This window comes from Apium graveolens, unplaced genomic scaffold (assembly GCF_009905375.1).
Source record: "Apium graveolens cultivar Ventura unplaced genomic scaffold, ASM990537v1 ctg253, whole genome shotgun sequence".
Lineage (NCBI taxonomy): Eukaryota > Viridiplantae > Streptophyta > Magnoliopsida > Apiales > Apiaceae > Apium > Apium graveolens.
This window is the reverse complement of record NW_027417706.1, coordinates 58,470-74,291: the sequence shown is the minus strand read 5'-3', so window position 1 is coordinate 74,291 and position 15,822 is coordinate 58,470. Positions and strand designations below refer to the sequence as shown.

General features: G+C 35.5%; 1 non-coding gene across 1 annotated transcript; it reads right to left on the bottom strand.

Annotated features, from left to right (window-relative positions):
• Positions 1–15,207: 15,207 nt before the first annotated feature.
• On the bottom strand, positions 15,208–15,314 carry LOC141700586 (small nucleolar RNA R71). Its single transcript, XR_012566434.1, has one exon. It is a non-coding gene; the product is annotated as a small nucleolar RNA R71 (small nucleolar RNA).
• Positions 15,315–15,822: the final 508 nt, after the last annotated feature.

Genomic DNA, 15,822 nt, shown 5'->3' with positions numbered 1-15,822 from the left:
AAATTAGTGCAAGAGAGAATTAGTGGAAATTTTAAAAATAGGAAACGAGAAAATGAGTGGAGAAATGAAAAAGAGAGAGAGAATGAGGGGAGAAATGAGAAATGAAATGAGTAATAAAGAGAAATGAGGAAGAGAGAGAATGAGTGACATCATTAAATTAATGTGAGTTTGACACATAAGATTTGATGATATATGAGAGTTTGACACATAACTAAGGATTACTTTCTTTTAGTATATTGTAGATGTCCCTCCTCCATTTATAACCTCCACTCATTCTCTCTCTTCCTCATTTCTCATTTTCCCCTTCTTATTTTTAAAATTTTCAATAATTCTCTCTTCCACTAATTTAAATATTCATCATTTTAATATATAATTTTTATAATTAATAAAATATTATAATAAAAATATTATAATTTTTGTCATACTTTATTTAAGCGTTTATATTTATAATTTTATTTTATTTCTCTATATCATAACATGATATAAATATAATACATATTGAAATTAAACTATTTCAAAATATATTTGTATAATAGAATTATAATATAATCGGGCATGCGCCCAGGAACTAATCTAGTTTACTAATAGAGTAGTGATGTGTAAACTGACGTGGCATCAGGTTTAACAGCAAATTGGTCACTCAACTTTGTATAATTTTCAATTAGGTTAACAACTAATTTATTCCAAAAGTTTACGGTTTAATCTAAAAATAATTTTTTTTTATCTTTTTTTTTTCAAAATTGTAATTTATTTAATTAAATTTTCTTTTCCTTACGAAATTTGTTTTAAACATTTTTACCCTGCAAAAGATACTTTTTATCACAAAATTAAAGTATGAAAATTGTAGAGAATGAAAATATCTTTTGAAAAAATTTGAAAGCAACAATTTATTGCATACAATATTTGCTATGATTTTTTAAGTGATTATAAAATAAAAAAGAAAAATGAAATACACCTAGTTTTTTTGACAAACAGACTAGAAATTTGAAAATAATCGATTATATAATGAACTAACTAGAAATACACCTATTTAGTTCATTATATAATCGATTATTTTCAAAATGGCTTAAATTTATTTTAAATTTTTTATCCTATTACCGATATTTTCTAAACAAATTTAAAGTATGAAATTTACGAAGTACAAAAAATCTTACCGAAAATTCCAATATCAACAAATTTCGACTCAGGGATAATTTTCTATGATTTTTTGAGTGATTATATTCTAGGAGAATAAAATGAAATCTACCCGTTTAATTAATTTTGAAAATAAAAAAATGATTGTGATTTAATTTGTTAATAAAACTCTAATAAAAATTTATTTAATTTTTTTCCAACCTCATCAATAACCAAATAAAAAGTTTTCAAATTATTTTTTGTTTCAACGAACAAGCGTAAAATTCATTGAAACTTTAGAACCCAGCCGGAACAACCCTCCGAACTGTCCAATACAATCTGATCATAAAACAAAAAATAAACTAAAAAAGTATCCATTTTGTTTTATTTATCAAATTGAATATGCAAAATTTTCAATCTAAATAGTACTACAATAACATATTAAGTAATCCAACCTATAATCTGTAGTCCAATGTTTAAAACTACCCGTTATATCAATGTTTAAAATATGAACAACTTTTTATTATAAAATATGAGATCTTGCGATATTAACCACCGTCTCATGTAAATCTTTCTCAGAAAAACTACACAAAAACTAACAAAACACGTAACAGGAAACACAAAAATTGCAAAACATAATACACTAACGTCTCAAAAAGATGACACAAATAAGAACCTTCATAACAAGGTACTCAACAAGATTTCATTCAAAAATAATTAAGTCTCAATTTTTATTAAAAACATTGATAATAGAAGAGAGTATAGGAGAACGAAGGGGAGGGGGAGGAAGGATCTGAGAGTGGAGGAGTGATGGCTAGAAACCCTAGATATGGTAGTCGACTATCATAAACTTTAAAGTTTTCGAAAAGTTTATGAATTAATATCTAAATTTTAAGTTTTGACGTGACTGCTGAAATGGGGCCTACGAGACAACTTATGTGGCATCACTTTACGAATCTCCGTCAATATTCAACGCATTTCAGCGACCGTGCAAATATTTTGGAGTTCATTAATGTTATTGAAAGTTTTATGTAATTCAACATTGCAAATGATATTTTTTTAGTCGGTAATTCAAGTAAAAATAAGCTAAATAAATATCCATTTTGTTTTCAGACCGCTTAACAAATTGAATATGCAAATTTTTCCGTCTAAAAAGTACTACAATAACATAACAAGTAATCCAACCTACACCATTTGTGAAACTAGTGACATGACAATTGACTTTCATATAAGTATAATATGTACTCCAATTTTCAGAACTACCAATTATATCAACTGATATTGGAGTAACAAATATCCCAAAATATGAACAACTTTTTATTGTAAAAGTTGAGATCTTGCGATATTAACTACCGTCTCATATAAATCATTCTCAGAAAAACTACCGAAACACGTAACAGGACACACAAAAATAGCAAAACATAATACACTAACGTCTTGTTAGGAAATGAATAACACACAGAGGGGGGTGAATGTGTTTTACTATTTTTATGCTTTTTTTGAGCTTTTTATGGTTGAATAAAGTAAATTAAATCTTGTAGTGAAATGTGTTACTACAGAAATTAAACATACAATAATAAAGAACACAGATCTATCAAAACTCAATTAATTTTATATTAAAATTAAGAATGTTTTGCTACAAAATTTCTAGACTCTTTGTTAATAAAGAGCTTAGCTTCTTCTTGAGAGATTTACAAGATTTTCTATCTAAATTGTTACTACTGACTAAAGGAACAGTATTAGCTATATAATTTAGTTAACTGATGGTTTACACATTGTACAATAAGACATCCTATTAACTTTAGTAAACTATCACTTGTCATTTCTATTTTAGGAAAAGTGTATCTTCTATTTCTAGCTTAGCATATCTTAACATCCTGTGTTTACTTTGAACTTCCTTTGTCAGTTAATATTCACCATTGATCTTGCACATCCTTCAAACTGCTTTTTATAGACTTGTCAATCCGGCTGGTTGGATTGTTTGTTGATTGTGAATCTTGGATATTGAACTGGTCTGCATCTTTGCACTTTAAGATTTTACCTCGAGATCTCCATTTGGTCTATAGAGAACTTGACATCTCGATAAGTATATTGGTTTATCGAGATCTCTAATACTACATAGTAAATTTGACTTGTAGAGGTCTCTGAGTTCTCTATAAGAGAATTTGGCTTATCGAGATCTCTAGTATTCATATCTTCACTTTGAGTTATTGATATCTCTAAGTTCTCTAGTGGCTTATTGACTTATCGATAACTCAGAGTTCTCTAGTCAAATTTGACATGTCGATAACTTAGAGTTCTCCATTGAATTTTGGCTTATCGATATCTCTGAGTTCTCTAGTGGAATTTGACTTATCGATAACTCAGAGTTCTCTAATGAATGTTGACTTGTCGATAACTCTGAGTTCTCTTGTGAAGAAATGACTTGTCGATATCTCCAATCTTCATGTTTTCAATTTGCTTCTCGATATCTCTGTGAGTTCTCTATAAGCTTTTCTGACTTCTCGATAAGTCATTTGGAGTTCTCAAGTAACTTCTCTATAACATTAAATCTGTGACTTGTAAAGATCTTTGACTTAGAATATTTTTATCCAGACAGATTTATTGAACTCTACGCTTTTTCATAATTCTTCTGAGGCATGATCTTCTTGATCTTCTTCCAGATAGAATCCTTAGGCTTGATATTTTTTAAACAAAAAGACTCCAGTCTGCTCTTTTATATTTTTACAGACTTTAAATGTTACAAGTACAAATGCAAACTAGGATTACAATACAACTTACTTAGGATTGTCAATTTGACTTAGTCTTGTTAACGTACAGGCATGTCTTGCACAACAATCTCCCCCAATTTGTGAGAAGATTGCTTAACACAAATTCATGCCTATTAACAAGACTAATCCCAAGTTAAAAAAAATGGAAAATGAAATTAATACATAAAATTAAATTAATACATAAAGCTTGATAGAATTACAACTTTTATACATTAGGAGATTTACAAAGCTTAATGGTTACAAGTATCGGGTAAAGATAGTTTTTGTATCTGCTTCTTCTCTAAGGAGATCCTTTAAGTGATCAAGAATTTCAAGTTCTTCTATAATAGGTGTTCCACTTAGAGCTTCTACAAGTTTTTGTCTTGCAGTCTTTGGATAACCACTGTCTAGTAAATCAATCCTAAATCTTGAGAATCCACCAGCTTTAATATTTAGAAATTTATCATCCTTAGAGATTCTACTCATCCATTTTTCCTTGAGCTCTTCTGATCTTCTTATGAACATCTCAATTTCCTCATCATACTTTCTCACTCTTTCTTCAGATTCAGCCTCATTTCTTTTTCTTCTTTCTTCCCTTTCAATCATCCATTCAACCAAAACTGATCTTCATGCTCTTGTAGCAGTATCCTTGTCTTTTAGCAAGCTTATCACTCTCTTGATTTCTGTAGAAGAGAGAGAATCCATCAAAGTATATCCAAGGAAAGTGAAGGACCCATCTTCATAATAAATTCTGACTTCCTTTAAGGATACAACCCAGACTCTAACTATTTCTTCAGCTAATTTTTGAAAATAGTCTTCATCTGAAATGCACCAATTCAAGGGTTGGAATTCATTTCGCTTGAAACAATTCCAGAGAGCCCTTTTAGTAACTTCTACTTTTTCTTTAGGCTTGACTTTCTTAGGCTTCCTTCAAACAGATTTGAGATTGACTTTTAGTGAAGGCTTGGCTAAAGGTAAGGTTATGATTTTCTTGAGAGTTGTTTGCCTTGTGGTGATTGGAAGTTTTAGGAAAGAGTTAGCTGCTTGTTTGTATAGAAATTTTGGCTTAGAGGTTAAAAGTGGTTTGTTAATTGAGGTTGTTGATACAGAAGTTTTGGCTAAAGGTTGAGCTAGAGCTGTTTGGATTTTTAGGGTTTGTTGTGGTTCTGAGCCATCATGTCTTCTCTTACTCCTTTTCTCACTTGCTCTCTTCTTCTCATCATTTCTCTTATCATCATCCTTCTTATTCTCTCCACCCTTGGTGCCAGATGGCTTAGTGGACTGACTTGGATTTGAGCCAGAAGGATTTTGATCATCTTTCTTCTGCTCATCATCATCCAAATCATCCTTATGATTTGTGTTTTGGGATATTTGGCTTTAGCATCACTCAAGTATCTCCCCAACAGCTTTATCATCTCTACATTATCAGAATTCTTATTCTTCTTTGATTTTAAGTCAGTTTCCAGAATCATGATAAGCTTCTTGTTGGCCATGACACATTGTTTAGGGATTTGGAAATGTTTGAAGTGTCTGGTGTTTGGACAGATGTATGATATACCCTTGCTTGGCTGTAGGTATGCTTCAGGAAAAGCAACCACTTGTGCATTCTTCAATTCAGTTAGCAGCATGGTGTCTTCATGAGTTACAACTTTGACTTTATTGATCATAATGTCCAACTCAGATGCCCTCCTTGAGACAAGATAATTGAGGGATACCTGCATACATCTGTCTATCCCAGAGTCATTTATATTGACCACAATCCTCTTTTCTAGAAAAATATCTTGATTCACCATGACCACCCTTAAGAAGTTTATTTTCTTGTCTAGGGCCTTTTTGTATGTGAAGTGATTATCATTGATAGAAGCTTTTAGGGCCTTAAGCAATTCATCAAATTCTCTGCTTAGACTTAGTCCTTCATCGGCCCTAATAAGTATTTCCATGTCAAGATCTACTTCTTGATTTAAGTTCTTTTCAGCACCCTGGACTTGTTGAGATGATCTGGATTTTGCCAACCTAGCTTCTATCTCCCCCTTAGTCTTGTTGGCAGGCATGAGGAGGGGAGTAGGAATTTCAGGCCTTATCTGTTCTGGAAGTGATGGTAGAGGAATGTTGAGCTTGCCCATGATGGCTCCCAAAAAAATAGAGTTTTGTATTTGAAGATGCCTATGAGAGTCCACCAGGATCTTTATGTCTGTCTGTTGGCTTTTGACTAGAGAAGTCAAAGCTTGAACTTGAGTGTTGAGAGAAGCATTGGAGTTCTCCAAGGAGGATACTTGAGTTTTCAGTTTTTGAATGTCTGGAGAAGAAGGGCTTGTAGTAGAGACTGTAGTAGATTGACCAAAATTAGCTTGCACAAATTTCTGAATTTCACCCATGACCAAAGGTGAAGGAGTGTATCTTGCAGTATGCATTTGATCCAACTTCAACCTTATGTCATTGGTTTTACTGATATGATCTTAAACAACTTTGTGCAAGGCTACAAATGATTCCTTAAGTTGACATATATTTTTATCAATCCCATTGAGATCGTACCTAGACATCTGTTCTGAGAAGTGCTTGAATTGGTTTTTGATCTCAGTTTGAGATGGGATGATTTGGTCCATCTTTTCTCTGACCATCTTCATTACTTTGTCTTGATGACCATTCAATATGATTTGTAGAGCTTTTCTAAAGTTGTGGAAAGCCTTGATTTGAGCCTTATAGACCTCATTGATGGCATCATATACTTCTTGTGGAGTGAGGGATCTTGCATTGCTTTCCAAGATTGTAATGTACTCCTCCCTGAATTTTGCCAACACAGCATCTATCTCAATTGTGAACTCATTGTCCAACCAAGCATCACAGTTAGCATCCTGACCAGCTTCATCAATAATCTTTGCTTGATTTTCTTCCACATCATCCTGGTAGGAGAGCATGATAGCTTGGTAGTCTTGATTGGACATGTTGGATGTGAGTAGATGTTGTGAGATTTGAGCCAGGCCTCCAAGTTGATCAACTCTAAGATCTTCAATAATAGATGGTTGATTTTCAGTGTCTTGGAGCCATTGAGAGATGAGGTGTGATCGAGAGGTAGAATGTTGAGCATCAGAACCACCTGTGACTGAAGTCACAGTTTTACTCACAGATTGCTCGGTGGTTTTGACAAATTGTTATTCCTCACATAGAGTAGGAACCTCCAATTAAATTGGAGGGGATTTGACTGGGTTACTATCATGTGCACCAGTCTCAAACCCTTGTGCTTCTTGCGAAGCACCGTCACTTGAATGTGATAAACTTGCCTCCCCCATAGCAGGATCATTGGCAATTGTACTCCTAGCATCTACTGCCAAGGCAATTTCTGCTAGGGTTTTGAGAGGAGTTGTTCCTACATGAGGAACCTTCAATTGAATTGGAGAGGATTTAGATAGCTCCCCCTCAGGAGTACTACCCTCAAACCTTAGAGTCTGTGAAGACTGATTTGCACATGAAGGTGCATTTGAGACATCCATGGGGTCTTTAGTAAAAACGGATAAATCCCCCATGTGTTTGATGATGTCATCAAGGTCTACCCCATCTAGTAGCCTCTCACCATCTAAATGTAGTGTCTGGGTAGTGAGCAAGGTTTCTTGAACCAAGTCACTTGATTTAGCTTGCACTTGAGAAATGGATTCAAGTGTTATAGGTAGGGAAGAAATTTGAGAGAGTAGAGAGTGTTGCTCAGATGTGAGTGTTGGCAGCTCCCCCTGATTGGATGATGGAGCTTCAAAAGATGTTCTCTCACTGTGTGTGCCATCCTTATTTCTCCTACTATACACTTGATATGCTTCAAGTGCAGACTGTGCATACTCTGTACATGGTGCATTGGGGTGAATGCTCTTTTTAATAGAGACACCCTGTTGAGAAGATGTATTTAGAGTCTGTTTAGTCCCCATTTTATAACTACATCATGTTGGGAGGATACAGAGGTGGCTTGAGTGATCAGCTTAGATTCCTTACTCTTCTTTGATCTTTTGACCAAGGGTGACTCAGCTTCTGTTTGATCCTCACCACTCTCAGTTATAACTGCTAAGGTTGCCCCCTTTCTCTTCTTTTTACTCACCTCATCCTTTTGAGTAGATGAGGTTGTTGTTTTCCTAGCTTCTACAGGTTTTGAAGGAATGGTTTCAGCTTGGGAAGATCCTTGTGGGTGTTTCTGTGTTTGTAGTTCCACAGGTTCAGGGATCATAGTTGTGCTAGATTGTACATTTCACCTCATGTCAGGTATTGGGTAAGGGTAAGTCCTAAACCTCTTTAACATGAATGGAGTGATATTCAGACTTACATTTACCTTATTCTTTGTAGTAAGTGAACCAAATATTATTTTGGACACTTGCTTATAATTGCCTATTTTTGTGCTATCTATACCATTTAATGAATGTATGTCTGCTACTTTATGATTTAAAGTGGACATAATAAATCTAGGAAAGAAAATTTCCTTACCTCTAGCTGACAGGGACATTGTTAGCCTGGTTGCAAGTTCTTCCAGGATCAATAGACCAACATTTAAGTGTCTGTTTTGGGTAATTGAGTACACCGGCTTTTGCACCACACTTGAAATGTTGTCATACCCTGTCAACCTGTATGTGAAGGCCCTCACCACGGAATCAAAGATAAAGGACCACTCATTCCTTAGATTTTTTATGTTCAAGTTTGACAGGTTGATTCTTCCATCATAGTTGATGAAGTCCATAAACTCAGTCAGTTCATCAGGAGTTGGTACCTCCATCAGATTATCAGTTGGCAGCCCCAAAGCTCTATTCACATCTTGTTTATTGAAGTCTATTAGTTGGCCTCCAATTGTGCATGTCACCACCATAGAGAGAGTTATCATTCATATCAGTCCTCACTACTGCTATAGTCCAGAATTCATGCAGAACATCCAGATACAGAACATAATTTGCAGTCAAAGCTCCTGCAAGATAAGATTCAGTCAAAAGTTTCACAAACCCCGTGAAGTTGTCAGGAGCTTGGTTAGTATTAGTAAAAGTGAGGTAGTTTTTTTCTTTCTCTGGGATAGTTGCTCTAACAATATTGAGTGCCATTGTTGATTGGTAAGAGTGAATTGGTAAGAAAAATTAGTGAGAAAGGAGTAAAAATGAGAGAGAAATCGGTTTTGGATTGAAAGACTAGGTCACTTGAGATCTCGAAAACTGTAAGTATGTATATGTATCGAGATGTTTGGGTATTTATAGTAAAAGCAAATGACTTGTCGAGAACTCAAAAATAGACGTTTGGAATTAGTCTATCGAGAAGTCATTTTAAGAAATGAAAAATATATTGAGAAGTCATTTAAATTATTCTTATAGAGAACTAAAAATTGACTTATCGAGATGTCAAATAAATACCCAGTTTGTCCAAAAATGGACTGAATTAATTCCAAATTTTATTTGAATAAATTTAAAATAAAATTAGAATAAATTTGCCAAAAATATTTTACCAAAATAATTTATTAAGTTAAATTATTTTAGTTCTGAGTTATTGAGAAGTCTAAAAATTATACTTGTAGAGAACTCTGTGAATTAACGCTACTAGAGAACTCTACAAGGACTTATCGATAAGTCATAATAAAGCTTATTGAGAAGTCACTCGAAAAATCAGTGAATTGACTTATCGAGAACTCACTCGAGAAGTGATAGAAATATGGTATGAACTTGATAATAAGTTAAACAAAATACCTTAGTAGATTTAACTTAGTGAAATTTGTAGCTATAATGACTCGTGTATTTTCTTTTATTTTAATATTGTAAAAGTGTAATAATTGAATAAATAATTAAATAAAAGGTGTGTATTGATTTTTGGCAGCAGTGTGTTGATTTTTATTATTTATCTGAGATCTATTGATATATGGTATGGATTTTATGATTTGTTATTGAGATAGGTGGTTCTGTTATACTTGTAAAAATGATTTTTATTATAGTTTTAATTCCATAAATATTTGTATTGTCTCTAAAATTGGTTTTTTATTATAAAATTTCAATAATTATTTTTAGGACTTTATAAAATTGAGAAATCAATATTTTACTAATTATTTATTTTCAAATAATTTTCTGAGTGTGATTATCTATAAATTCTATATTTAATTCCAGAATTCTTCAAAAATCACGAAACTCATATTTTATTAAGTTCGTATTATTCTGAGAATTTTAAAATTATATTAGAAATTTTCGGGATTCATTTCACCTGTGCGTTGTGTCGTTTAATGGTTAAAAAGCGGGTATAAATTGTATTTTAAACATCATTTTAAAATTTCAAAAATTATGTTTTTAATTATTTCGGGATATTTCTGACCTTTTTAGATTAGTTGGGATTTATTTCGATAGGTTTTCAATTATACTTTCTTAGTTAAAAATATAAAGTCGGGATAAAAATCGGGTTTTCGGAAATTCAGGGATGCGTGTTAATAAATCAACACGTATCCTGTTTTTGCAGAACACGTGTGGCTGCCATATTATTTCTTTAAACATCAATTTCCCTTTGCTCTCGACTGTGCCTCTCGAATCATCTCGATTCTCTCTCTCTCTCTCTCCCTCTCTCTGCTTCTTCGATTGTTTCTCCTTCTCCACCTCCCTCCTCCCTCCTGTTTCGTCTTCGTCTCTGTTCCTCTATTTCCCCCATTTCCGGTGAGTTTTCCGGCCACTGTTTTGGTTCTTTCCGGTTGGGTATTTAGTTTAATGCTTGCTTGATTTGTGATTATATATATATGCATATGTGTATGTATATGATCAATTGAGTTGTGTGCCTTGCTTCCCTATTTTGCCGCCTTCTTTCCCATTTTTTCGGTTGTCGCCGGCTTCGTCCGGCGGCCGCGTGTGTATATATATATATATTATGCGCGTGTGTTTTGGTTGGGCACCTGTTGCTGTGACTTGATAAAAAAATTATGATGTTGATTTTTATTTATTAATTATGCAAGAAATTAATTTTGAGTAATATTCATGATATAAATATTCTTGCAGAAAAATATTTTAATAATCGGTGAAATTTTCGTGTTGGAATTCGAGTAATCGAGTGCCCCGAGAATTTTGCCGCCGTCCACGATGTATTATTACGAGCGGATGGTGGACGGTGATGACGTTGTTCCGAGTCCTAATTTTTATAAACAAATAAAATGATTTGTATAAAATATTTTCAAAAATAAATCATATATAGGAATTGTACGTAAATAGATACGTGATTGTGGAATTGGTGTTGGAACGAAATTTGTGGATTATTGTGATTGTTGACGTCAATTGTAATCAACGGGTAGGCTTATAAACAAATGAGTTGCTGCCAAAATTTTCTAAAAATTTATTTTAAAGCGTACTTATTTATATTATACGTGTTACCCCTATTTGTGTTCAGATTACGTGATTACGTGATTTTGTGTATAATAGCTATACGAGTCGGGTTATCGGATTGGGTTATTAGGGTTTGAGGATATCAAGTATGTCGATATAACATATTAGGGTATTCTGTATCTATAGATTCCGGTCGGCGTGAAAGTTACTTAGGAATTCTGAAAAGCGTTACAAGGCAAGTACCCCTGACCATTATTTTATGGTTCAATACGTATGAATAGCTAACATTTTAATCTCGTAATGGAACATAAACGTTTTAAGTTACGTATCCCCTGTAGTTATAAATCACTGTTTTCAATCTATTTTGGGGAAAAGTAACTTCGAAAGGTACCTACCTTGAATGAAATGATTTGTGAACTATATTTAATATGTGTGTTGTTAAAACGAATGGTTTTGAAATGAGATAGGTACACGTGTTTTGAAAACTGGATAAAACGATCAGATAAGGGATACATAGGGGCCAGAGTAGGCCAATTGAGGTGGCGTAAGAGGCTAATTCGGTTGCGCATAAATTATAACCGATTAGTCCAGCAGGTCAGAGACCTAGCTAGTCTCTGAGTTCCGGAACAGGTAAATGGGATGGCAGTTAGAGCCGTCTAGTGTTGATAGCCTGATCAGCTGTCTTCAAATATCTATACGTATCTGATTTGGCTTTGTGATTCCCGTAAGGGTATAAGTACTTGACACAATAGTGTTATAAATGTGAATAGCATGCTAAAATTGGACTCTGGTACATACACAGCACACCACTACGTTTATTTTGCTAAAAGCATGCTAGTCAGTGATATCCAGTTATCTCAGCTTTCATTATGCAATATTGTTCACATGATTACAACTCTGTTCCTATTTTTGTTTACATTACTGTTTTACCCTATTATTCATATGTTGGTACTGCTGAGCGATTACGCTCACCCTTGCAACCTGTTATGTATATATGTCACAGATGCCTAGAAGACCAGTCAGATAGACCCGTGTTCCCGCCCCTTTAAGACCCGGCTCCTCCGAGGTAGTGTTTATCAGGCCACATCCGGTCTGATGAGTTGCTGAATAAAGTTAGAGTGTGTTAGACTTTTGAATAAATGGTTTGTAATAATGTGAATCTGAATCATACTTGAACCTGGATCGGATCTTGGTTTGGGGTCAAGTTAGTCTATATATTAATAATAAGTTTGTTGTTTATATTTCTGGTAATTGTGTTAAGTGACGTCAACTCCCGAACCCGGGGTTGAGGCCGTTACAGTTGGTATCAGAGCTACAGGTTCAAGTCCCTGATCCAGGTTAGGAATTGTGTCGAATAGGTATAGAATTGAGTCTTAAGGTGTAAGTCAACAACTCATATAGAGGAGCAACCCTTAGAGTCAGTCGAGGGTTTCGACGGTGTTATCCTGACATCTATTAATATTTTGATAGAACTGCCTTGACCCGGTTGTGTCTTTCATGTATATTTATGATGTTGGCAGTGGCCTATTGTGATTTCGAGTTCTCCATCTCGGGAGGATCCCTCAGACCCAAATAGCTCAGATTCCGAGAGGACCTTGGATGTTGTTGCTGAGGAGACCCCTATGCCTCCTCCACTAGTTCCTTCCTTTGTACCTAGAGACATCCCTGGACCTAGTGCTCGTCCCCGCTGGGTACGTAGGTCTGTGTCTGCTGTTAGGGATTTTCCTCCCGGCTGTGGCCCTAGTTCTTCCTCGTCGAGACCTCCAGTTCCTCCTGTGGCCCCTAGTGGTACTTCTTCTCCGATCCCTTACGATGTTCACCGAGTGGTAAATACATCTTTTATCAGAGAGCAGAGTTCATAGTTGGCTGCTCAGCTTTATCAGATACCCGTTGCACCTTTCCAGGGCATCCCTGCCCCTTCCCCTGAGGTGCAGGCCCGTGTGTGATCCTTGACCCAGATGGCTGTTAAGAGGGCATGATCCATTGACCGTTTCATTAGCTCGGAGTTCAGGGCTGTGCAGTATCAGGACTGATAAGTGGATTTTATATCCACTTGGAATGCTTTATTACAAGTATAATTGGTGTTTTGGACTCAAGTTGTTGGTATTTTGATGTGTTTTTGTGTTATTGCATTTCAGGTATTAGTTAAATGAAGAAAAGGGCTTTTAAAGGAAATATGATGAAAATTGTTCAGAATTGGAATCCAAGGCCATTGTCAAGTTGTAGAGGATCTCAATAGCTTCGCGTGGGCAGTTGAATCGCCTAATTCTGACGAGTAGAACTCAAGTTATGGTCAAAACAAGATTCATCAGAATATTTTTCCAGTCAGTAGCTGAGCGCCCGCTCAGCAGAGCTGAGCGCTCGCTCAGAGAGCTGAGCGCCCGCTCAGGAGAGCTGAGCGGCCGCTCAGGGCGCGGCTGGTCGCTGATTTCGCTGAAAAAGCCTTTTTGAGTAGAATTTGACGATTTTAAGGGTCCAGGTCCACTAGGGGCGTATATATACTTAAAAAAAAGGGTTTTCATCATCCGGGAAGATTGGGATACCAAGGAGAAGACCTAGAAGCACAGAACAACTCCGAAAAAGAAGATCATTTTTTCAACTTGTGATTCTTTGAATTAGTTATAACTTTGGATGCTCATTTTCGTTCTTATTGAACCTAGATCTCGTTTATTCGTACTTTAATTATTTTTCAGTTTATTAAGACCTTATTTTATACCATGCTTTCATTGGAACCCATGGTGACGATGAGTTCGATTATGGGCTAATCGTTGTCATGGGATTCTAGCGGATTTACTTATGGATTTCAATAGTTAATTGTTTCGATATCTTGGTGTGTGGTGATTGATTGATATCCTAGTATGGTTGTGTTTGTTCGTCTTATGTGCGTAGCTAACATATAAGATATCGTTTTAATCTCTATTGAAGCGACAGTGAATATAGAGGTTTAGAACTTGCCATGCTAGCATAGGTTCATGTATGTGTATGCATGATTCGTAGGTAACTCTAACCGTTTTACTTGTCCTATGTAATCAAGATAGATAACTTGTTCTTAAACCGTTATGTTGTCAAATTCTATAGACATATAGGGTCTCAATATAATTGGTGCCTATTCAGCTTCTACCTCTTTTGTGGATGTCTGGTAGAATGGTACTCGTGCAACGAAAGTTGGCGTTTATCAGTTTCGTGTTATCTGATTAGTGTCCTCACCATCACATGCTCAGGTTAAAAACAATAAGGCTATTGAACGAAGTATTTAATGAAGTTAGGATCTCATGTTTGACATATATAGTAATTCAACTTCAATTCTCTTAGTTAATGTTATTTAGTATAATCTCTTAGTTTAATAAAAAAACCCAATTTGTTATTTGTCTTAGCATTGAGCGATAACCATACATTGTTGCATAGGTGCATAAATTGAACTTAACCTAAACCAGTCTCTGTGGGAACGAATCTGATTTATATCTTATACTACTTGCGAACGCGTATACTTGCGTGAATATTAGCGCGTGTTTTCGCCCTAACAAGTTTTTGGCGCCGCTGCCGGGGACTCGGTGTTAATTTTTAGTTTATGTGCTTGTCATCAGTGGTCGTTAAAGTTCACTGACTCGGATTCTTTTACTTTCACGGTTTATTTGTTTGTGTTTCAGGTACTCATTACAATGGGAGATCCAGCAGCACGAACGAAAGCCTTGATGGATTTTTCTCAACCCAAGATCAATGACATTCAATCTAGCATTGTCCGTCCAGCTATCACAGCTAATACCTTTGAGATCAAGCCTGGAATAATTCAATGGGTACAGACTTCAGTCCAGTTTGGGGGTTCTTCAACGGAAGATCCCAATACACACATTAGGGATTTCATTGAAATATGCGACACCTTCAAGTTCAACGGTGTTTCTGAAGATGCTGTGAAGCTGAGACTGTTCCCATTCTCTCTGAAGGACAAGGCTAAGAGCTGGTTACACTCTCTACCAGCTGGTTCGATTACTACTTGGGAAGATCTTGCTCAGAAGTTTCTTACTAAATTCTTCCCTATGGCGAAGACAGCTGCACTCAGGAATGCTATTACTCAATTTGCGCAGCAAATGGGAGAATCGCTAAGTGAAGCTTGGGAGCGCTACAAGGAGATGCTTAGGAAGTGTCCTCATCATGGAATTCCTGATTGGATGATCATCACTTGTTTTTACAATGGGTTGGGAGCACAGTCCAGACCCATGCTCGATGTAGCATCAGGTGGAGCATTATGGGCAAAGAGCTATAAGGAAGCTTATGATCTAATTGAACTGATGGCTGCTAATGAATATCAGTATCCAACCCAGAGATATCCACAGGGCAAGGTAACAGGAGTTCTTGAAGTGGATACAGCTACAGCTATCACTGCTCAACTAAAGGCATTGTCTATGAAGATCGATTCTCTGGCTAACTATGGTGTTAAGCAGATAATTAGTGTTTGTGAGCTGTGTGCAGGTCCGCATGCGACAGAACAATGCGCTATATCTAGCGACTCAGCTCAGTTTGTGAGCAACTTTCAGAGATCGCAGCAACCAGTTCCAGACACTTATCATCCTGACAACTGGAATCATCCTAACTTCAGCTGGAGCAACAATCAGAATGTGATGCAACAGCCATTCCAGCAGTTTGCAAATATGCTATTTAACCCTCCT